At 47.1% G+C, this 21,269-nt stretch overlaps 1 protein-coding gene across 1 annotated transcript in view; it reads right to left on the reverse strand.

Annotated features, from left to right (window-relative positions):
* Positions 1–14,837: 14,837 nt before the first annotated feature.
* BBX (BBX high mobility group box domain containing) overlaps positions 14,838–21,269 on the reverse strand; it is a 149,964-nt gene continuing 143,532 nt past the window's right edge. Inside the window, exon 17 of the mRNA XM_058043137.1 lies at positions 14,838–17,081. The gene's annotated coding sequence lies outside the window, so the exon portion shown is untranslated. The remainder of the gene's footprint in view (positions 17,082–21,269) is intronic.

Here is a 21,269-nt window from a genome sequence, read left to right on the forward strand (position 1 = left end):
CAGAAATGTTTTGTGACTTCTCTAGACACACTTTCCTCTCTAAAGAAGCCATGAACCACAATTTGAGCTATTTAAACAGAATTTTAACAGTTCTAGAATTTTCTGTGCAGAGACCAAACTGCAGGGTGAACTGCAAGCTCAGGAAAACTGGTCTTGAAGCTCAGGAAAGCTGCATGCTTGAATTTCAGGGTGTGAGAAATGGTGCTAATCTAAATGTGTGTGACTGGAGAATATCTCAACACAGCACCATCAGTGACACTCAGTACCTGTGATCCAGACTGCTCCAGTCAGTTCAAGCAGGAAAACCAACCCAGATGTGAGCTTCCAGTCCAGAAGCCTTCGGAAAGCGCTTGATCAGAGCTCCGCAGTTCAGCACTTGCTACCGAGTTACCTGCCTAAGAGCAGAGGTGGGCAGCCTCTGGTTCATTTCCACTTTGCAGAAGAATTTCTATTTCTTTCCTATGGAAAATAATGCTTTTGTGCTCTAGTGCTCTGTGCCTTTGTCATAGATGCAGCCAGTACTGTCTTGGACTTCAGCACCTCCTTGCTTCCTGCATCCTCGAGCGTTCTTGCAAAGCTTTCAGGATGAAGAAGTGTGAGCTGGGCTTCCTCTGGTTTCCGTGTTGCTTCCCTACTGTGCCTGCGGCAGCAGCACAGCAGGGGTAGGGCATGGCCTGGGAGGTGCACCCCAAACCCTTCACTCTGCAGCTGGGCTGTGGGAAAAGGACAAGGAGTACTCAAAAAGTACAAGAGAAGGGCAGAACCAGCCTATTTTTCAATGAAATGATGAATTGTCAAAAAAAAATTAATACACAAATGTAAATAGCACGGAGACAAGGATCATCTGCTCTGGGGGAGGAAAGCTGCAATGTTGAAACAAATTTTGGTTTTTTCTGTTCTTTTGCTTTTTTTAAAGACTACAGACAGGAGGCTTTTGAAATTATTGGGCTGGAGAGTGGGTGCTGTGAAGGGAAGAGAAAGTCTGCCATGAATACAAGTTTGGTGGGAGAATTAAAGAGCATAGGAACTTCAAGTTTGCCAGAAGAGTGTGAACAGTTTCTCCTAACATTGCTAAAATTGGTACTTTTGGACCCTCCAGAGTTACGGGACTAATTTTGTTTCTTCACTGAAAGGGCTGTCAAGCACTGGAACAGGCTCCCCAGGGCAGTGGTGGAGTCATTGGATGTGGCACTCACTGATACAGTTTTGTTGACAGGGTGTTGTTTAGTTAAAAGTTGGCCTTGATGATCTTGGAGGTCTTTTCTGACCTTAATAATTCCATTGTTCTGTATAGTGCTGCTGTCTGCATGTGACCAAGCAGCTGAGCACGTGGAGGTCCTTGGGGATGTGCAGTTGTCACATGAAGTCAGACTCTACCGCCACACCTCAGTGATGTCCCCTGGGCACAGCAACTGCTTTGTGCAGAGTAAGGTCTGGCACACCTTCACCTTGAATTAAAGTACTGAATTTTACTGTCATTCACAATTTATGTACCTGCAGATTGTGAAAGATTCTGAAACTCCTCTAGTAATTAGTCTTCCCTCTTTCCTAACCCATCCCACACCCTCTCTGCCTTTCTTTTAAGGCTTCACAATAGGTGGGTGCAGGTTAAACTTGGAATGGTTACCAGACCTGGGGAAAAACAAAGGATACAATATTTTTCAGAATTTGGCTTGAGGGTACTTGTATTTGGTTGCATTAATTTAACTTTGCTTTTTTCTTCCAGAAGTGCTGCAGGAATTGCTTTTAGAGCAAGAACATTTGGTTGCATTTTTTTCTGTGTGAGAGCAGTATTCTTTAATAAACTAGGTACTTGGGAAAGAGGGAAAAAACCCAACCCAACAAATCAATGGAAATCCACTGTACTGTTAAACAGAAGGTTCATCCAAGGACAAATGGAAGTTCAGACCAGCAGTAAGGAGAAAAGGGACCTTTAAGATCTATTAATTGCAATTAATTTCATCTAAGTTTGAGCACAGCCAAACTTAGTTTCACTGAAGAAAAAGGTAATCAGGTTTCTCTGGCATTTTGTACTAATTCATGTCAATGAAAAAGAAAATTCACCTATTGAAGATGAAGTAAAGGCACTGTGTTGTGTGCAGAGCTCTGCCAGGTATGGGAGTTAGCCTAAGTAGGACTTGGAGGCTTTGATTTGTCCTACATCAAGAAACACTGAGAATTTAAGGATCATAATAAAATATAAATTGTAATTAAAGGAGCCCAGCATGGAAATAGATTCCTTTGTATCCTGCACTGTAATTGCAAAACAGGTCACTCTGTAGCTGGAGTTAAGAATGAATATGGAGCCAGGCACTTAATGTTCTAGGAAGTTTGTGAGGTTTTGGTTGGCACAGATAAACAGGTACAACTGTAGGAACCTAAAATGTCCTCCCTTACCTGGTCTGTAGGTAGGAAAAAGGTTTTTTTGGGTAGAGTGAGCAAGCTGAAAACTACTGTGATGTTATTTAATGTGACAGTGTAAAGGAGTGTGGGTTTAAAAGGTGGTTATGGGGAGGAGGGCAATTGTTTTGTCTGTACAGTACCCCTTACCTGCCCTCTGATGCTGGGGCCACTGGCCAGCCTCATCCCAGCAGGAGATTGGGTATTGGGCGCTGGGGCCCTGCTGCCTTTGCCTCCTGTGGCACCCTGGGTGCCTCCTGCCCTGCTGCCACAGCAGCAGCACGGCCGCTCCTCCCAGGATCAGGGGCAGGGGCACGTGCAGCTCCTCTCCTGCCTCCAGCAGGGGCAAAAGGAGCTTGCACGAAGAGGATGAGTGGGAAGAGGGGAATGGGTGCTCAGCAGGGCCTTGGAGCTGGGTATTAGATGTGGCACCCTACCACCCCTGCAGCTCTGTTTATTTAACAAAGGTGATGCCTTGATACTACCCGAGCTCTGTTAGGTTGCCCTTCACGCTGCCCTTTTTTCCTCATGCCAGTTCTCTGGGAATGATGTAAACCAAATAGTAATGGGCAACTGGGGAATAAAATCACCATATCCGGAACCATGAGGGAGCTGTTGGCATTTGCAGTGGTGGTACACCAGAACACCAAAGCATAAACAGCTTTAAATGTCTTACTGAACAGGAAATGAAGCTGGTTACAGCATCAATGAGGAAGTACATTTAACGTGAGATAAAATACGTCATGACTTTGGCAGTCACAGGGAAGGTGACAGAGGAGAATGTGTTTCCTGTCCCCCAAGGCCGGCTAAAGGAGTTACATCTATTTCATTGGTGACAGTGTGAGCTCTTGACATGCTCTGTGGGTGCACTAATAGCAGTGCATGTCAAAGGCAAGGAGGGAAAAGATGCTAAAACAAAACAATTGGTACAAGAGAAAAGCCCTCTGCTGAAAGGTACAAGTCACTACTTATTTATTTACCCACCGTAGAAAACAGCCCATTTACCACGTGCCCTTGGTGAGGGACTGCTCCATGCCCTGAGTCTGCTCTTAATCCAGATTGCAGCCTGGGGCTCTGAAACCTGAACAAAACAACCTCAGTGCACAGCAGGAACTTCCAGGCCAAGGGAAAATTGCAGCAAAGAGAAAGTGCTGGGAGCTCACAAGGCTTTGTAATGAAGAGCAGGGACTGGCAAAAGGGAGGAGGAGGGAGAGGCTGCCACAGTATTTTCTCCATGCTGAGCTGGTTGTGGGGGTGTCACAGCAGTAGCTGTAGCTGGTCCAGTTCACCAAACTGTGGGAAAGGCCTTCCCTTGCCTTCATGCTGCTCCAACAACTTTCACTTCCCTGGCACTGTTCCAGCAAGATGCCTTTGGTGAGGGAAACCTGTGTCTTGCTTTCATACTTAACCCCTGTTGTGTGCCATCTCCAGTTCAGCTCTGGTTTCAGCCATCCTGAAGAGAAGTGAGACCAGTTTTTTTGTTGAGTTGTTTCTTAGTATAAATGCCTTCATTTGGAAAGTGTCCCCCTCCTCCCAGTGAGTGACATGGCAAGTGAGGCAGGCCCATTGCAAGGCTTGTGCTTCACTTGAATCCTATGGAACTGGAGAGATGCTGAACCCACAGGACAGAAGGGGAGTGTCCAAACTGCAAGCCCTGAAAGCATTGCCCTAGGATGGTTATACAAGTTTGAAGACTGGTGAACCTTTTGCTGGAATAGTTCCTAAAGGGAGCTACTTTCTGGATTTATAGGTACCTTTGCAAGCCCAGTCAATCTGTGCTAAAATTTATTTTTTAGTAAAGCAAATGCATTTGCTGTTCTAAGCATGTCTTTAGCAGAACATTTCTCAACATGGTGACCTCACAGGTCTGAAAAGAAACCCAGTGAAGCTTTGTCAAGGGAAAGACTTTTAAAACCATACATGTAGGTGACAGTCATACCCCATTGGACTCTGAACATTCCAAGGTGCCAAAGTTCCCTCAGTGCCCAAGAGGAACTGATGACACTTGAAAGTCCTTGAGGTCTGCATGGTCTACTATCTGGATGTCTTGGAGAGAACTCTGTGTCCATCTCTTACTGTCTGCATTCCTGAAGGCGTTCTGGTGATCCCAAAGGAAGCAAATCCCAGTTTGGCCAGCAAAGGTCTGAAGATGAGAGGAGGGCTGAGTGTTGTCATTGTGCAGTGACACAAGGGGCGTGTCGAGGGTGGCAGGGAGCAGAGCTCCACATCCTTCATCTTATTCAGAGCTCCCCACACCTGCCACAAGAGGGGTCTTAACAAACTGTAATAATGGCCTACCTGATGCAGTAAAAAGTGGCTTTTTGCCACAGCACTAAGGACCTCCCTTTATAGTGGTGGATCATGCTTCCCTTGTCTGATTATCCCAAACTGGCCTTCTTTTAACTCTGGTGTGTGATCAGGTCACCCAAAATAAATAAACAAGACCAGTGGAAGGGGTGGGGAAGACAGCTGCCCTGGGTCTTGTGGGTGGTTCAAGGCCAGTGCTCATTCCAGGCTTCTGTCCAAGAGAACACCTGGCAAAAGAGGCAGTTCTCTGCAGAGTTAATCATTAGTAGGTTTCTCTGCATTCTAGCCTAAAATAGGCTGGGGGGAGTGCTTTCCCCACTTCCCTTGGGTGCCCCTGCACACAATCATGAGCCTCCAAGGGGTGGCTGGTGGATCAGGGTCCTGGTTTAGATTTTTACTCCCCTTCAGTGGTGTAGTCCCAGACATGTGATTTTGGGACCGGTTAGTGGTTTTGAGAGAAAGTCACAAGTTGCATGGAGGAAAAGGAAGAAAAAAGGAATGTGCCAATGGAGGCTCCAGGCCACAGCTGGGTTTTTGGAGCTCTGACTTTGTTTCAGGGCATCCAGGGGTGCCCAGGATAAAAATGACCCTAAGTCAAGGAAAACATGGCCTTGGAGGAACAACTGGAACTAACAAGAACTAACACGTTAATTAAAAAAAAAAAAAAAAAAAAAAAAAAAAGCTGTGGCAGGTCATGACAACACAAGGAATGAAAGGTGCAAGAATCACTTCCCCAGACCTGCAGCAGAGCAGACAAAAAACTGACTCTGCACAGGGATGGAGAGACAGACCAGACACTTTTAAAACTCCTTAGGAAAAATTTTCCACCATGGTTTCTTCCCATCCATCTGCATAGGGAGCTGCTGCCACAAGCAGTGCTGGAACACAGGGAGGCACTGGAGCAGAAGGGTAGGATGGACTGAGCTCCTCACACAGCAGGCCAGCGCAGCAGAAGGGGCTCCACACGTGCTCTGCTCTGGAGATGCAGGACCTGGGGCTGCACTGCTGCACCTCTCCATCTGCAATGCTGCTCTGCAGCCCCATGACTTTATCTCAGCCTGCAGCGGGTCAGAGATATCTGTAAAAATGGTAATCAGACTGCCAGGATGGATGCTGCTGGTCTGGGAGCTAGACTGCAGGAAAAACCTCCTGACAAGGTGGGATGGACATGACTATAGCTGGGGAAGTGTGTGAGAAAGGATACCATGATAGTCTGAAACAAAGTTTGATGGAAAGGGAAAATACCCAAACCACTTGTGATTCCTGGGATGGGGAAGGTGTGCTTTTGGCTGGAAGAAGACTGGGGACTTGAGGACCCATGCATGAGGCCAGATAGTGTTCCGGGTCATGAGAGATCATGGTGACAGTGGTTTGCGGCCCCTTTTCTTGGGTACAGCCTCAGTTGGGTACAGTTCACAAAAATGCTGTTGTCTCCTGGGAAGCTCTGAAATTCTGTGTATGTCCTGTGCCAAATGCCAAAAAGGATGACAGCCATCCTGTGAGGAGGTCAGCATTACATTTTAATGACCAGTCCATGCATTTGGGAGAGCAGGACCCATCTTGCCTCCAGAGGCTGTTTGTATTGAATGCTCTTCAAACTGGCACGAATTCTCTTAGTGCTGAGGATTGTATCTACTAAAATAAAGCTAGAAGAGAGCAACTGGGGGAAAATGTCATGATTATTCATAAAGACCCATTAGAAACTGTCTTTAGTGGTTTAATTCTCCCTAAGTGAGTGTGATTGTTGGGTCCATGCTTTGTTTTGATTCAGATGGTATCTGCATCAGAGTGAATCATTTGAACAGAAGCCCTGAGCTTTTGAAATACTGCAATTTCTTTATGGAAGCAGAAAAATAGAGCCAAAATTTAAATTCAGATTATTAAAATAAGCAGTTTAAAAACACCTGCTTCAGAGTTCTCATTTATTTTAACTTATTAAAGCAAAAAATGCTGAGTAACAAATCAATTCCTGATCTGTCCCATACCCCATCATTGCACATAGGCACTACCAAGCTGGTGCTAGACTGGAGAAATGATCCAGATAAACCTTTTTAATTTTTAAATGGAACATGTGAGTGCTTTTTCCCCCCTCCATGTTTCCTAGATAGGCTCTGCACCACGCTGTGTCATTTTTCCTAAATGGCAAACCACGGTTCTTTTACAGCTGGCTTGTAGCAGGGGGAGTATTTTGTCTGAGTCACCAGAGCCATCTGGTCTCGGCAAATATTTTAGTGAATGATCTCTCTTTCTTACTTAGACTGCTTTTATTCTTCTGTTTATGTGAAGACAAAGGCAGGGTGGTCTCTCACTGACTCGCTCACCCTCCCTCCATGAGCTGGCATTAAACCACGGCCTCACCCAGCTTCAACACCACCAAACATTACAGTGTCTGTGGGCAGATTTTCAAGCTGTGTTTGAACTATGAATTAAAGTTTTAAAATAAATGTTTTTTGCTTCCTGGGCATTTGCAAACAATTCTCTTCAGTTGCCTGCAGATTGCTCAGGGTGTAAGTACATTATGTGGGGGTTCCTCAAAACATTGACCTGTGTGTGCTTCCTGCAGCACTTGGATATCACTCCAGGCTACAACTAGTGTTTCCTTGAAACAGCAAGATCTTTCCCTCATTGCAATGGGGTTAGGGGGCTTCTGTTTTATCTCCTTTCCTTGGCTCTCAAATGACGTTTGCCAGTGCTGGTTCAGGGTGGTGTTGGAAGCTGGCTCTTCACCACCAGCCCTGCCATTCTCACACAACAAATACTTGATGTGATATAAATATCTGATCTGATAAAAACCTTCCATGGAAACAGCATGAGAAAGCCATAGAGCAGTTAGTTAGAAATCACATTTCTTCTGAACAGCAGTAGACTGGCTGCTGGAAAAGCAGCTGTTCCGGAGACTGCTGCATTTACTGAGTTAACAGTGCTGGAGACCCCATGTGTGCTGATACTGTGTGGATGCCGCAGGAAAAGAGAGCCCAAACTTGCAGCTGAAGACCTCTCAGTGACATGGTGCCAGTGGAGACACCACTGCTGCTGGTTTTGCTCAGCCCTTGTGACCTGAGCACACAGACCCAGCCAGAGGCCTCTGTCCCTGCTGGCACACCAGCCACCAGCCCCCAGCACACGGAGATGGGAGGGCTCTGGGAATGGGACACAGAAAATGCTGCTTTTTGCTTTTATTTTCATGGGCTGGTGTCTGCCCACAGTTTTATCACTGCTCAAAGCCAGCTCTGCACAGAGTTTTGGTTTCCCCTTTCTGCAGCACAACCTGCGCAACAATCCCCCTAAAAGCTGGGATGTGTGCATGTGTGCACCTGCTGAGGGGTGGCAAGGTTGGACTTTGGCCTGTGCTTGGCTGCTTTGCACCCATGGATGGCTGACACTGCTCTGGTGTGGACAGGCCCGAGCCCAGGCTGGCTCTCCCTAAGGTCCCTCTCCCTCCCCCTCAGCCAGCAAGGCAAAGCAGCAAGACAAGGTCACACATGGGTGATTTTTCAAATGACTCATTAGCAAATAATTTCCTACAATGGGCTAAAACAAGACAGCTGAGTCACTGCCTCTGTATCGAGGTTTCAGGGGTTTTACACACCACTGGGTGTAGTCTGTCTGTCTGTCCTCATACACATGCAAAGAAGGCTGGAAGATGCCCAAAGGAGGATTCTGTATGTCCTTCTTAGAGCTGGCTTGTGTTTGGTGCATGTCCAGCCCAGAGCTGCCAGCTCATTACATGCCAGAAAAAAATTAATGCACATGCACCACCATCCCCCTGCCAGGAGGATCCAAAATGAGCCAAAGTATTACTGAGTGCACCAGTTTTGCAGCAAATCTGGCACAATTTGGTGGTTGCAAGGGGTCTTTTGGGTCTGAATGGGATTTGTACCCCCTTGCTGGGTGTTTTGGGTCAGGTCCACTTGCCTGTGATATAACCTGAATAATATCTCATGTGGACATCAGGACAGAGCTTGTTGTGGCTCAGTTGCAACAGCACCCAGTGTAAACTGTGGATGCAGGCAGCTCTGACACCACAACACGAGTGTACTCACACAAGTATGTACTGTGCTATATGAAAAGCATCACTGGCTTGCCTGGGTCTGCAGAAGACTGATAACCTAAGGGCACACAGTTTGAGAACCACTGAATTTGCTAAATAATTAAAAATTAAGAGATAGCTTTGGATTGGGCTGCATTATTTTTTATGACTCTGCACTGATTTTAGTGTTTCTGGAAGTTGCTCAATAGCATTTCCCTCTCACAGGAGTGTCACACCTGGTGTTTGACGCTGCTCTCAGAAGCATGACCCCTAAATCTTGACTGCAGTGTCAAAAAGTGATGAAATTACAGCTGAGCCTCAGATCTGGGTTCTTTATGCTGCACGTACACGTCAAGTGTTCCGCTCAGGAGAAGCTCCACTTGCAGCACCCTTCCTCCACAGGGCTGCTGTGAATATTTGCATTGCCACCAAATGCTGGAGCTGAACTCTGCCTCTACCAGCCAGCCAAAGATTTTTTGTGTTCAGGCAGGGGGTCAGCCTGGATCACCTCACTGGCTGAAATAAGTCTGGGGAATAGGGATGAGGGTGAAATAAACTGTTTTACATTAATATAAATGGTGCCAGCTTAACAGCTCTTGAGAGTTGGAGCAACATAGGTGAGACCTGAGAAATATCCAACATCTCCCCAGGCTTATGGCAACTTAAACTGACTCTGATAAAAGTTTGATGAGCCAGGTGGGAAGGGTGTGTCATAGTCCTCCTCCCTTCAGTGCTCTGAGTAGAGGAGGGAGGTGGTTTACCTTTAGTGGCTAGTTATAAAAAAGGAAAAATAAAAGAAAAAGCTGCCTCAAAATCAGATATATTTTGGGAAACGCTTGGCTTGGCAAAGGGAAGCCACTGGAGGTGTTCCTAAAGTCAAATGTTTTGGGGAGTGAGAGTCCTCTGCAGGGACAGAGCCAGGAACTGAGTTAAACCTCTGCAATAAGATTCATCTCCAGACAGGCAGTAGAAAAGCATGGAAAAGGTAAAATGAAAAAAAAAAATTAGCAACAATCAGTTAATTCGGATTATGCCTCTCAGTAACACAGTTACTGATTTAATAGAACCTGTTGGGTTTTATTTCATTAGACCATGAATGTTCTCTGTGCTCCGGGTAGGGGATGTGGTTCCTCAGCCAATGTCACTTGAACTGAACTTGCACAGCACAGAAAAGCAGGAGAGCTTTCCAGAAAACCACTCACAGACCCTTTTTGACCTGATCTGGGAGAAGATTGTGGGGCCAAGAGCATGAGCCAGGGAGCAGGGAAAAGCAAGCAGCATTGTCCTTCATCCTGAGTGGCTCAGCCAGGAGATCAGTCCTGCTCTACAAGATGCCAGACCTTGCCAGTGCTCACACAGCCACCTGGAAAATTGGGATAGGGCTTGGAGCAGGGGCTGGCAGGAGGGGAGGGGAGGGTGGCAACACCCTGCAAGGGTGGGGATTCACACCCAGTGCAGCTCTGCAGGCCCAGCCTTTGAAGGCATAAACCTTCCATCAGGATTACTGAACTCCCACCTGGGATATTTTCCCCTTCCCTCTTCCTTTTTTTTCCACTCGGGCAGACACTTCCACTGCTGCAGGGGATCTTCCCATCCCTCCAGGTTCAATCTTCTTCATCCCTGGTGTTTTCTCAGAGCTGCTGGCCCTGCCCTGGTGCTTCTGGAAGAAGAAAGCGAAGCACATGGGAAATGGGTGGCAGCCCAGGCTGTCAGCCCTGGGGGCACTGGGGCGGCTGCTGCCTTCAGCCTTTGCATCCCTGTGCTCTGCATGCTTCCCTAAGGAAAACACTGAGATTTTTCAAACATTTCAGAGGGATTAGCAGGCCCAACTCCTATTAAAATCAACAGGAACTAGACATGCAGCCAACTGGGGGAAGAAGAAAAGGAAAAGGACATTAAACACCCAGCTAAAGCTGTAGCGATGAATCAACCACACGGCAGCCCCCAAAGGATGAATCAAGTATATCACTAATCCACACTTTCCAGACAACTAAAATTTGCCTTAAAAGTCCATGAGTTATGAATACACTGGGGTTTTTTTCAGTAACATGCAAAGCAAGGGAATCATTCAATTACACACAAATACATAGGAATATTTTCTATTGGCCTTTAAAAGACCTGCTTGTAAAAAGATCTTTTCTGACTGTCATTTACTTATACCAAGGATCTGGAGATTAAGAAAACAGGGGCCAGGCCAGGCCAATTTCTCATGTGGTGAAATGAGTACAAATGCATTGGGGGTAGGGCAGCGAAATCATCCCTCCCAGGAAGAACAGGAGTAAGAAATGCCTGGTAAAACTAAATCCCTCTGAGGGATGCCTGGTGTGCTGCCTTCTGCCCAGTGGCAGAGGCTTTTCCATCAGTCCTGCCATCTCCTTTATGGTGCCTGTTGAAAAGACCCCACAGCTAATAAAGGAGCAGCAGCTCACTGTTGGACAATGAGGTGTGCATGCCATAAATCCAGGGCTCCCGACAGACGGCCGGATTTCTGTCACTCTGCTTTCACAGGGGGGAGCTCCACACCCCTGGCAAAGTGATTCACGGGCTGTGGGTTGAAGGCAGCTCTGGCTTCCTGCAAATCACAGATCTCTGGGTGTATGGTGGAGATGTGGTGTGGAACAAACCTGGCCTCTGAGCAACAGGGACACCAGGAGAGATGAGCACCAGCGTGCTGTTGCCACCCTGCCACGCCACCATGACTTGCTTACGTGTCCTGGGAGCTTGGCAAGTTAAATCTCATTAACTAAAAGCAGTATAAACACAGTAAGAAACTGCAGAGCTCCCCATCCCTCCTGCTGTGCACAACTGCTGGAGATCCCGCGGGAAAAACCTTCTTCCCAGGCTTCTTCTAGATTTCCCTTCCAAGGGAAGGCTAGCACTGAACATATTCACATTTGGTTTTCCTTTCCCCAAGTCTACCTGAATAAAAAAGAATTGCTGAACATTTGCAGGCAAATTTCCTCTCACGTGGTATTTTAAATCTCATGGTGTGCCATCAGAACAGGCTGTGTATCAACCATTTACAGCATAGAAGGCTCAAGGGAGTACAGTGAGTAAGACATATTAGTGACAAAACCCCTTCTAATTAGCTAGAGAGAAATTAGGACCAGAAAAGGTGGAGCACTTTGGTTAAGATTTTTCATCTATGAGCACCACTGACACAGAGGGTTCCTCTCTGTGCCTTGCAGTATCAGGCTTCTAATTAATTTAATTGTCCTTATGATGGGCAATTAAGTTCCAGCCCAAGTGTGTCCTCCAGTCTATCTAAATGAAGAGGAAGCTGATGATATACAGTAAGGGGGAGGAGGATGATGATTCCAGCCCCAAATGGCTCATGGTGCCCAGATTTATTTATTTAATTTTTTTTTAAATGACACAGATTTGAAGCTTCCCTTCACAGCAAGAATTTCAACACCAACCACCCTGGAGGATCTGGCTGCTTGTAGAGGGCCTGGCTGGTCAGGAATGAGCCCCTGCCTCAAAGGGTCTTGTTCAACCCAGCCCCTGTGCAGCAGATGGAAACCCACGAGCTGTCAGGATGCTCACACCGTTGAGCCCCAGGACTTGCAGGTGGAAACAGTGCCCATTTTTTGCCCTAAACCAGTTGTTTTAGTTGAAGGACCTCTCCATAACCCTGCCAGTCAGATATCCTGAGACTGCTGAGCTGATAACCAACGCCATTTCCTGAATCCACTGGCTTGGGGCAGCCTGGTGGGTCACCCCCTGCCTCTCTCTGCTTTCACCCAAACTAAGTAGCTCCTCACTGCCATTTGCCAGACTTCCATCACTCAAAAGCATTTCTTCGTTCTCTGGGGTGCAAGATTTTGGCTTTGGCGAGCTGGCTCAAACCATTCACCAAATGGTGCAACAAAAGACAGGAGAGCTCCAGTCTGTGGCTGAAGATGTGAGGTTCACCAAACCACAGCTCTGGAGGAGCCTGGAGCACACCCAAACCTTCCCTCCACAGACCTGGGAGCACCTGCTGCCCTGGGCTTCCTCTGAGGACACCAGGCCCAGCATAAACTCAGGGCTCCTTTTGTGCAAACAGTCCCTGTGATTACCAGCTGGACTAATGTGGAGAGGAAGGCATTTACCTTCCCCAAGCACCTGCAGCAGCCCTTCTTTCTGCTCATCTCATTTGTGATGGCAAAAAAAAATCCTCTGAGGATCCAATCTGCCCTGTGGAAAACAAAAAACCAACACCCAAACTGTCAGTCATAAATATGCCCTAATTAGCAATTTTAAAAGGGAAAAAATATACAATACAGACACATGCATATAAAATATGCTTCATAATTGAGACTTCTCCAGTGCTCATTAGTTGCTGAATATAGATGTTGTGGGCTGCTGTACCCACTCAGAGCCACCAGCTTTGCTGCTGCCTACTTCACCAACTGATTTCTCCAGGTGGGATGTGAAAATGAGGCCAGTTCCTGGCACAGGCATCTAAGGACATAAGAAGATTATTTGAGGGGGTCAAGGTCCAAGGGAGAAGCCTCACTGCTTAGAAGTGGGAGTGATCTTTCTCCCCCATCACGCAGAAAGCACAGCAAGATGATGCCAGGCCATTTCCTGGATGCAAGTTGCTGGTTCATCTTCTCTGCTGATGTAAAAAAAAAAAACCAAAAAATTAAAAAACCCACAGATATTTATAAAAAGCACATTTTTTCCCCAGCAGGAGAGGTGCAGATGGTAAGGGACCAAATTGGAGGTTTTTACTTTTCAAGGGGTCATGTGCAGCAGGCCTGTGCCTGTCCCCTCTCTCCAAGAAACCCAGCTCGTGGTGCAGGGACCAGAGGGGCACAGGCAGGAGCTTGAGCAGGGCTGCACAAATGCAAAACTGCAAAAATACTGTCATGTTCACAACTGCCACCATCTAGAACACCAGTACCCAGAGAAGAATTCCATTATTTTAAATTATGAGTAAGGATGGAATAAGGTGTACTTATATGTAGCATGCAAACATACAGCCACACAATAAGCAGCAAAATATGTGAAGGTCAGAACTGAAACAAAAAAAAAAATCTATTTTGACTTACAAAGGAGAGGGTTTTACTGGTTTTGGGAACTGTTTCTGCACAGGCAGTGCCACCATTTTGACTTTTGCTTCAGGGCGGAATGGGGCAAAACCTGCACCAGAAAATGATGCTGACTGATAAAGGCTGAGTTTTTTAGCAGCTTCATTTCCCCAGATGCCAATGCTGTTTGTTTCTTGGATCTTTACTGGGACATGGGTTTACTCTGCTCCCCCTGTCCCCTGAGCTGGTGCACCGGAGCAGGGCCATGCACCCACATCCCAGGGGCTGGAGAAGAGCTGGCTCTGTCAGATGAGTGCCTGGCTGCCGCCCCTCGTGCTGCACCAGGGCTGCTGAGGGCAGGACAAAGCTCAGGGCAGTGCTCTGTGTCCCCGTGGGGGTGACACAGCACTCAGGTGGCCTCTGAGCAGCCACAGCTGAGGAAGGGAATGCAGCAGGGAAGGATGTGCTCCTCCTGCAAACACACCAAGGGTGCACCCCCACCACTTCATCTGGCTGTGAAGTTTTTGAACCACAGAAAAAAATCTGCCAGATGTCAGGTTCTCCATTCAAAGCAAAGCAAACCAAAGTCATGCAGCCCCAAACAAGCAGATCAGGTCGGTCTGGGGTGTGAGTGTGTTGCCTGGGGCAGTGTTTCAGCACACACTGCCTGGCTGGGCATGGAGGATGCACCGCCTTGTGTGTAGGAGAGCACAGGGCCCCTGCTGTCACAGGACCTGAGCTTGGCATGAGCATGGAGCTCGGCTGATGTCCACTCCCAGAGGTGAAAACCCAGCAGCATGAGGCTGCCAGTGACAGTGACAATCCTTGCCACTGCCCCTGCTGTCCATGCCAGAGGTGTAAAAAGGGTGGTTATGAGTTTAGAAGATATGCAGTGACTCTTCTGTGTCCACAGGGTCTCCTCAAGGCTCTGAGGGCTCCTGGCTGCCCTCCCTGCTGCGGAGCAGGACCTGCCAGGCTGCTGTGCCTGCCAGGCCTTGGCTTCTCCAGCAGCAGCAGCGGTGCCAGCCGTGCCCGCAGCCCCGGCTCCCGGCGGTGCGCGAGTAAGGAACTCACCACTTGGCTTCAAAACATACAATATACTTTATTGCCTGCTAGATAATCAAAGTGAGGAGTAAACACCATAGCTGGAAAAAGCAGAAAAGGACCAGGAGAAGGAAAAGAATATCCAGTCACCAAACAAGTTATCAGGCAATAAACCATACACAATATAAATAATCTGTTTCTCAAACAACTAAATCTTTATTTTGCTAATGGCCATTAATGGTTAATTATCAGTAGTAAAATCTCTGGATTTCCTTTTCTACACAGCATTAGTAGTAAGAAATATATAAGGGACTCTGCAGAAAGCAATACAAAGGAGTTATATACACAGGCACCTTCTGTGGAGCAAGAACAGAACCTCATCTAATAAGGAAGGGCTATCTACAAACCAGAGGACCATGGTAATACAATATTAGCTCAGACTTAGTTTAGCTGCAGCCTTTCCACAAGGTAGGCTAGCAAACTTATGTATACATATATATTTTAATATAGATATATATATAGAGATTTATTATTTTAAAAATAATGTGAACTACCTGTAGTTCCTAGACTAATTTTAAAGAGGCAGTGTACCTTTCTGAAGCTTCATTTCAGGAAGTATATTAAAAATGGTATATAAAAGACTAGCAGACCCAAGCTCACATATCGAGTCCTGATATCTTCCCTCCGACTTCTTTGCCTAATGTTATAGCTGCCACCTGCATTGACAGCAATGCCTTTAGTCATCTGGATTGCTATTTATGTTGCTGTAATTGCTACCACTAAATTTACTGGGTTATAGTGTTAGTAATTGTTGATTATAAATAGCAATAATGCTGCAGTACACTGTCAAAGCCTGCCACGTTACGAAGATCTAGTCTGTATGTGCATGCAGAAATTTGTTGTTTAATCTAAAAGAACATTTCTCAGTCAAAGTGCTTCCCCTGTCAATCCCTCCATGCTTTTCAACCACACGGCAAGGGCTCCTCTCTCTTGAGGAAGATGTGATGCCTCTCAGCCCACACCAAGCTCTCAGCAGCCCTTCACACGGCACCCATTCATCCGACTTTGCTTCCAGGACATAACCCTTTCCCTTTCACACAGCCAGTGCCCTTAAGGCTAAATATGACTTATTAAAATTAAAACTGACCATTTGAGGAAATACTTTTAACAAGTTTTGGTCAAATCTCCAACTGGGCCACGTCAGCCTCGTGCTCCCCACAGCAGGCAGGGAGCAGAGCGCTGTGTGCTGCTGCTGCCCAAGAGCCGAGCCCAAAGTGCCAGCAGGGGAGGAGGAAAGGAGAGACATTTGCAGGGAGCACCATAAAGGCCCAGTAAGGCCTAGAGTCCCTTTTGTGCCACCCTCTTCCAATCTGCTCCCTGTCTGTGTCTTGGGGGCCACTCGCAAAGGCAAAGTGGGAGCACGCACATGCAGAGAGGCAGTGCCCCTTCCAATGGATTTCTCCTAAAAACAGGGATGGGGAGGTGAGGCCCCTCTTCTCAGTGGTATCACTTTGCTCTCAGCCCAACCCTCACTGCTCACACAAGATGCCACATCACTCTTGTTCATGACACAGATGTCACTTAACACACTCCCTGCCTGAGAGTTTCTAGAAGCCTCTTCCCAAATCAGTGACCACACCCTGACGTGCAGTTGTTCTGCCTCAGGTACCACACCAGGGCTGAGGGTCTCCCCCACAGCCTGCTGCATTTCCTGCCAAACCAGGACCCTGCCCGTGTGACTCAGCACGGTCCCACCTGCACAAGTGACCACTCTGTCCCCCTGGGCCCCCCAGCCAGGCAGAAACAACTCCAGAGCAAACTCCAACATCTGGACAAAAGCACACAGTCAACAGAAGCCATCTTTGATACAGCACAAGAGATATATCAAAGAAAGTGTGGCAATAAACACATAGTTTCCCCTAATAATTCTGACATTTTGATAGGGGAGCTTAAAAATATGTATTTGAAAGAAGGATGCCGTGATGGAGCAGGATGCTTTGCAGTGTGAGGGAAGGAAGGATGGTCTGTACCCCAGAGCACACACAGCACGAGCACTCAGCCCAGCAAACACATCCTGGATGAACTGGGCCCTCTGCATCCTTGATTACAAAACAGTGAAGACAGAAAGTTCCTGACTGGGATTTCAAGCGAACTCAGAAGCAATCTTAGCTATCCAAGCAGCAGGTATCCTCCTTTGTCTCATCCAGGTACCCACTGGCAGCAGGCAGGGAAGTACCACAAGAAGAGGGGTGCACACAAAAGCTGGAAGCTGAGCTTTATGCCTGCATCAGGAGGGACAATGTGTAGGGACATTGTTTAAAACTCAGTCACTTCAGTCTCTGCATCACCACAGAGCATCGCTTCACCATATTTATATGCCCTTAGACTTTGTTTTGCCATTGACACTGTGCAAGCACAACACAAGAGAAATGCCTTTTTTTTTTTTTTGTATTTTGCTAAGAATTTTGTGCATGCAAGGGTAAGAGGATCAGAGTTATTTTTCAGTTCTGTTAGAAATTCCTCTCCAGCTCTAGAGGACTCAAAGCACATGCTGATACTCAAGAGCAGGGAAAATGCAGGAAGCATGTTTTACGCTGGGAGAAAGGGGGAAAAAAGGGCAAATTTTAAGTGAGAAGCAATTACACAGTAAAATCAGGTGAATATTCATCTCTACTGGCTGGTCTTGTGTTTTTTGACTACTGAGTAACAGGGTATAATTTGGAAATCATACCCTAGTTGACTCTGGTAGATCTGCTGTAAAGTGCAACTTTTTTTTGTCACTTTTGTCTCCACTGTAACTTGTTTTTGCTTATTCCAGGTAGGATTCCCAGGGCTGAGCAGCACTGAGAAAATCAAGGGGAGCACAAAGGATTAAGAGTCTATGAGAGCAGGAGAAAAACTGTGAAACATGGAGGAAAACGCTTTTCCTTCCCCAGGCATCACTAAAGATTACATTGATGGTGAAAGCAAGGACTACTGAATGCACTGGTTAATTTGCAACTGAAGTGCAGCCTGATAGGCATGCACCATATTTCACAGGAGCAAAACCTCCTAGCTCTAAGCCACGGTGATTATTGGGCTTGGGGAAAATTAATTTCATCCCTCCCACAAGTTTGGCTTCCCCTTTTATAGTGCCAGTTCTTTCAATCACAAACTTGTTGAAGAAATTGCATTTTCTAAACTGCTCCATTGCCCCCTTTTCCTTTTTAAGCCATTAAATATTTCCTCTCCCAGTGCTTGGAGAATGCCAACTTCTGCAGGAGGTTGTCTGGGGAGATACTGCCCTTCAAAGTCAGTCTTTGGTCAGTACAGGGATTTCATCAAAGGCTCATCCTGGAACTGAACACACCTGGGTGCCCCATCCATCCAAGCTCCTTGCCATATCCATGCCCATAACTGGGGCCAGATGTCACCTGGAGCAAACATCCATAGGAAGCCTCAGCTTTGTGTCCTGCCCGTGGTACCACTTGTTTCAGCTCTTCAGCACAGCACACAATCCCTGTGCTGCTTTGCTGTGACTCCCTGGCTGTCAGTGCCCAGCTCTGTGCCACCACCTGGAGCAGCTCAGTGGGACCTTGGGGCACCACAGCAGGCAATGAATGCCTCTGGCAGCAGGGCCCCTCTGCACTGCCTGGGGCCGTGGGGCCGTGGCTGTGCAGGGCTGCTGCTCCAGCCCTGGCAGCCCTGGGCAGTGTGCTGGCCCTGACCACAGCACTGTGGGGCTACAAAGGGCCGCTGCTGTGCACTGCAGGAGGCACCAGTGCCATGGGGACCAGCAGGCTTTGCCATTGCCTTCTCCCCCTTGAGCTTCGTGTGGCCACGCAGAAGAGCAGGGCTGTGGGGTCCCAGCACATGCCAGCATGGCTGGGGAGATCTCTGCCTGGTGCCTGGACCAGGAGAGTGTCAGAGATTTGCCAACCCATTTCTTGCAAGCCTGCAGCTTCTGGTGAACACGGCAAAGCCCTGGCACCAGGCACAGCGACCAGGAGTCCAGGCTGAGCCTCCTGATGAACCACAACAGGCAGGAAAGGAAGGCAACTGCCCAGCTTGAGGGATGTGCTCTACCCTTTGTTTCCCCACTGGATGCCATTTTCCAGTGATGGGCTCTCAGCACGGACTCTCACCCAGAGACTCCTCAATGAACTGTGTCATTGCCCCAGCTAAACTGCTGCAGAGGTAACAGGGGAGTGCACAGCTCTTGTAACACACTGCCCCTGCTGTTAGTCTCCAAACTGTTTCAAAATGATTCCACTAGTCCTAGTTTGGAGCTGGAGAGAGCATGGCAGGCACAGCATGGGTCCCTGTTTTAAAGCAGAGACCCAGGCATGTCCTGGTCCCTGCACTGCCAACGCCACTGCACACAGCTTTTCCCACATCTTCAGGGAGAGGCTGCACCAGACCCCAGGCAGGGAGCTTGCTGCAAGCACAGCTGATGCCCTGCCAGCAGCATCTCACAGCTAGGAAAAGGCTGTTTCCAAGGCAGGAGGCAGCAGGGAGAACACAGCTGTAGGCCAAGGCCAGGCTCTGGCCCCTGCTGGCTTTCCAGCTTTTTGCTGTGGCTGGCACAAGCACTGCCTAAATAAATGGTTTCCTTCTTGTAATATGGCTTTACTGATGGCCTTGTAGTATCTGAAAAGGGTAGCAAGGAAAAAGGATGGCAAGCTGGGTTAGTTTGGGGCTGGGGATTTTTTGGTTTGGCTTTCTGTTTTTTCACTGTCTGAATTCTGTAAAAAAAAATTGAAGGCAACTACTGGATAGAAAACACAGCATGAGGAGAAAGGTCTCTTTGAACCTTTCTGATATGGCTATTAACCATCAACCTGACACACCATTTGAAGAAAGAGGTTTTTAAAGGCATGGAGGAGTCCTGTAGTGAGCAAATTTGGGCTGGTGCTCCTTGAAAATCTTGTCTCAGATTTTATCTGACCATTATTTTTTAGGTTGCATTTATAAAAACAGCTAAAATGCTCCTCAATCTAATGTCATTTGAGGGCACTGTTTATTTCTCCTATACCCTAAAATTTTGTACTTAGGCACTGGGGGAATAAACCACCCTTTAAAAGACAGTCAAACACTGGAAAAAACAGCATGGGAAATTGCTGATTCTGCACTATTACAGGCTTTCAAGGACAAGTTCAACACTCACCCATCACCATCAGGTCTGTGCTAAGTATAGCTTAATCTGCCTTGGAAAATGTCTAGCTGATGTCTCCAAGTCCCTTCTGGCCCTGTGACTCTGCACCAAGTAAATAATGCCAAGATCTCATCCTGCCACAACCCAGGATGTGTTTAATATCCTGTCTGGCTGTTTGGTTTTCTGCCTTAGCTTGCTGTTAGTCCAGAAACACACACAAGCACTTCAGACATCCTATTAAGAGTCAGCTTACACTTTCCTCACTCACCACCAAAACCCTGTCTAATTCTATAATCACCCTGAAAATAGATGGAAATGGGGAGCAGCAAACGAAGAAGAATATACAGAAATGTCCACCCTGACATTCAAAAGCTGTCACAGAAAGCCCTCCTTCAGCCTTTTTCCATCTTTAAAAATGACCTATCTTCAGACAAGTTGATAATGAACAAGAAAACCCCACACTGACAAGAACCACTGCCTCTTAAATACCCTTCACTGGCTCTTGCCCGTGGATTGCATGGGTTGGGCATTCAAGGAGCATCTGGTTTCTAAAATCTGCTACAAGTAGCCCAAATAATTATGTGGTTTACATGAAACATAACTCTGTCTTGGAAAAAAAAAAAAAAGAAGAAAGTTAAAAAAAGTCAAGCTAGGAGCCTGGGCATTTTAAAACAGGTGCTCACAAACATCAAGATGAAAGACCTTTAGGAAATACCAACACTACTGTGGTGGTGATGATGTGCAACGCTGCCTTTCACGTAACATGATTGCCCAAAGCTGACCTTCTACCCCAGCTCCTCTCAGCTGGCTTATGGGGCACAGTCAATGCAGCAATGTAACAGCAGTCCACCCACAAGGAGGGAAAGGAAGCGAACAAACAGCAGCAGCCACACTGGTCTGCCATGCTCACCTACGGATGGCAGTGGGAATCCATCTGTTCATCATTTCTGCAGTAAGCAATTACTTTAGCAACTTAGAAACACAAGCACAAAATGCAGAATTTGATTTGTGGAGGTGCTGGTCTTTCCTTACAGGCTTGTCTGCACCCTGAGTTAATCCCCCCACCCCTAGGTATAAATTTCACATGGGTGATAAAAGACCATCTAGGGACAGATTTAATTGTCAAAGTCTGTGGCATCCTTCCCCAGTTCACGTTTCTTGATGAAAGCAGTGCTCAGTAACAATAACAGGAGGATAAAAAAATGCCTTTACATCAGCAATCACGCCATTGCACAGAGCCTTGAGACAACCACCATCACAACAGTATTTCAAGGAGAAGGATGATGTTTACAACAGCAAGTACCTGGTGCTTCCACTGCCAATCTCTGCCTGCAAC

The sequence above is a fragment of the Melospiza georgiana genome, chromosome 2 (assembly GCF_028018845.1).
Source record: "Melospiza georgiana isolate bMelGeo1 chromosome 2, bMelGeo1.pri, whole genome shotgun sequence".
Lineage (NCBI taxonomy): Eukaryota > Metazoa > Chordata > Aves > Passeriformes > Passerellidae > Melospiza > Melospiza georgiana.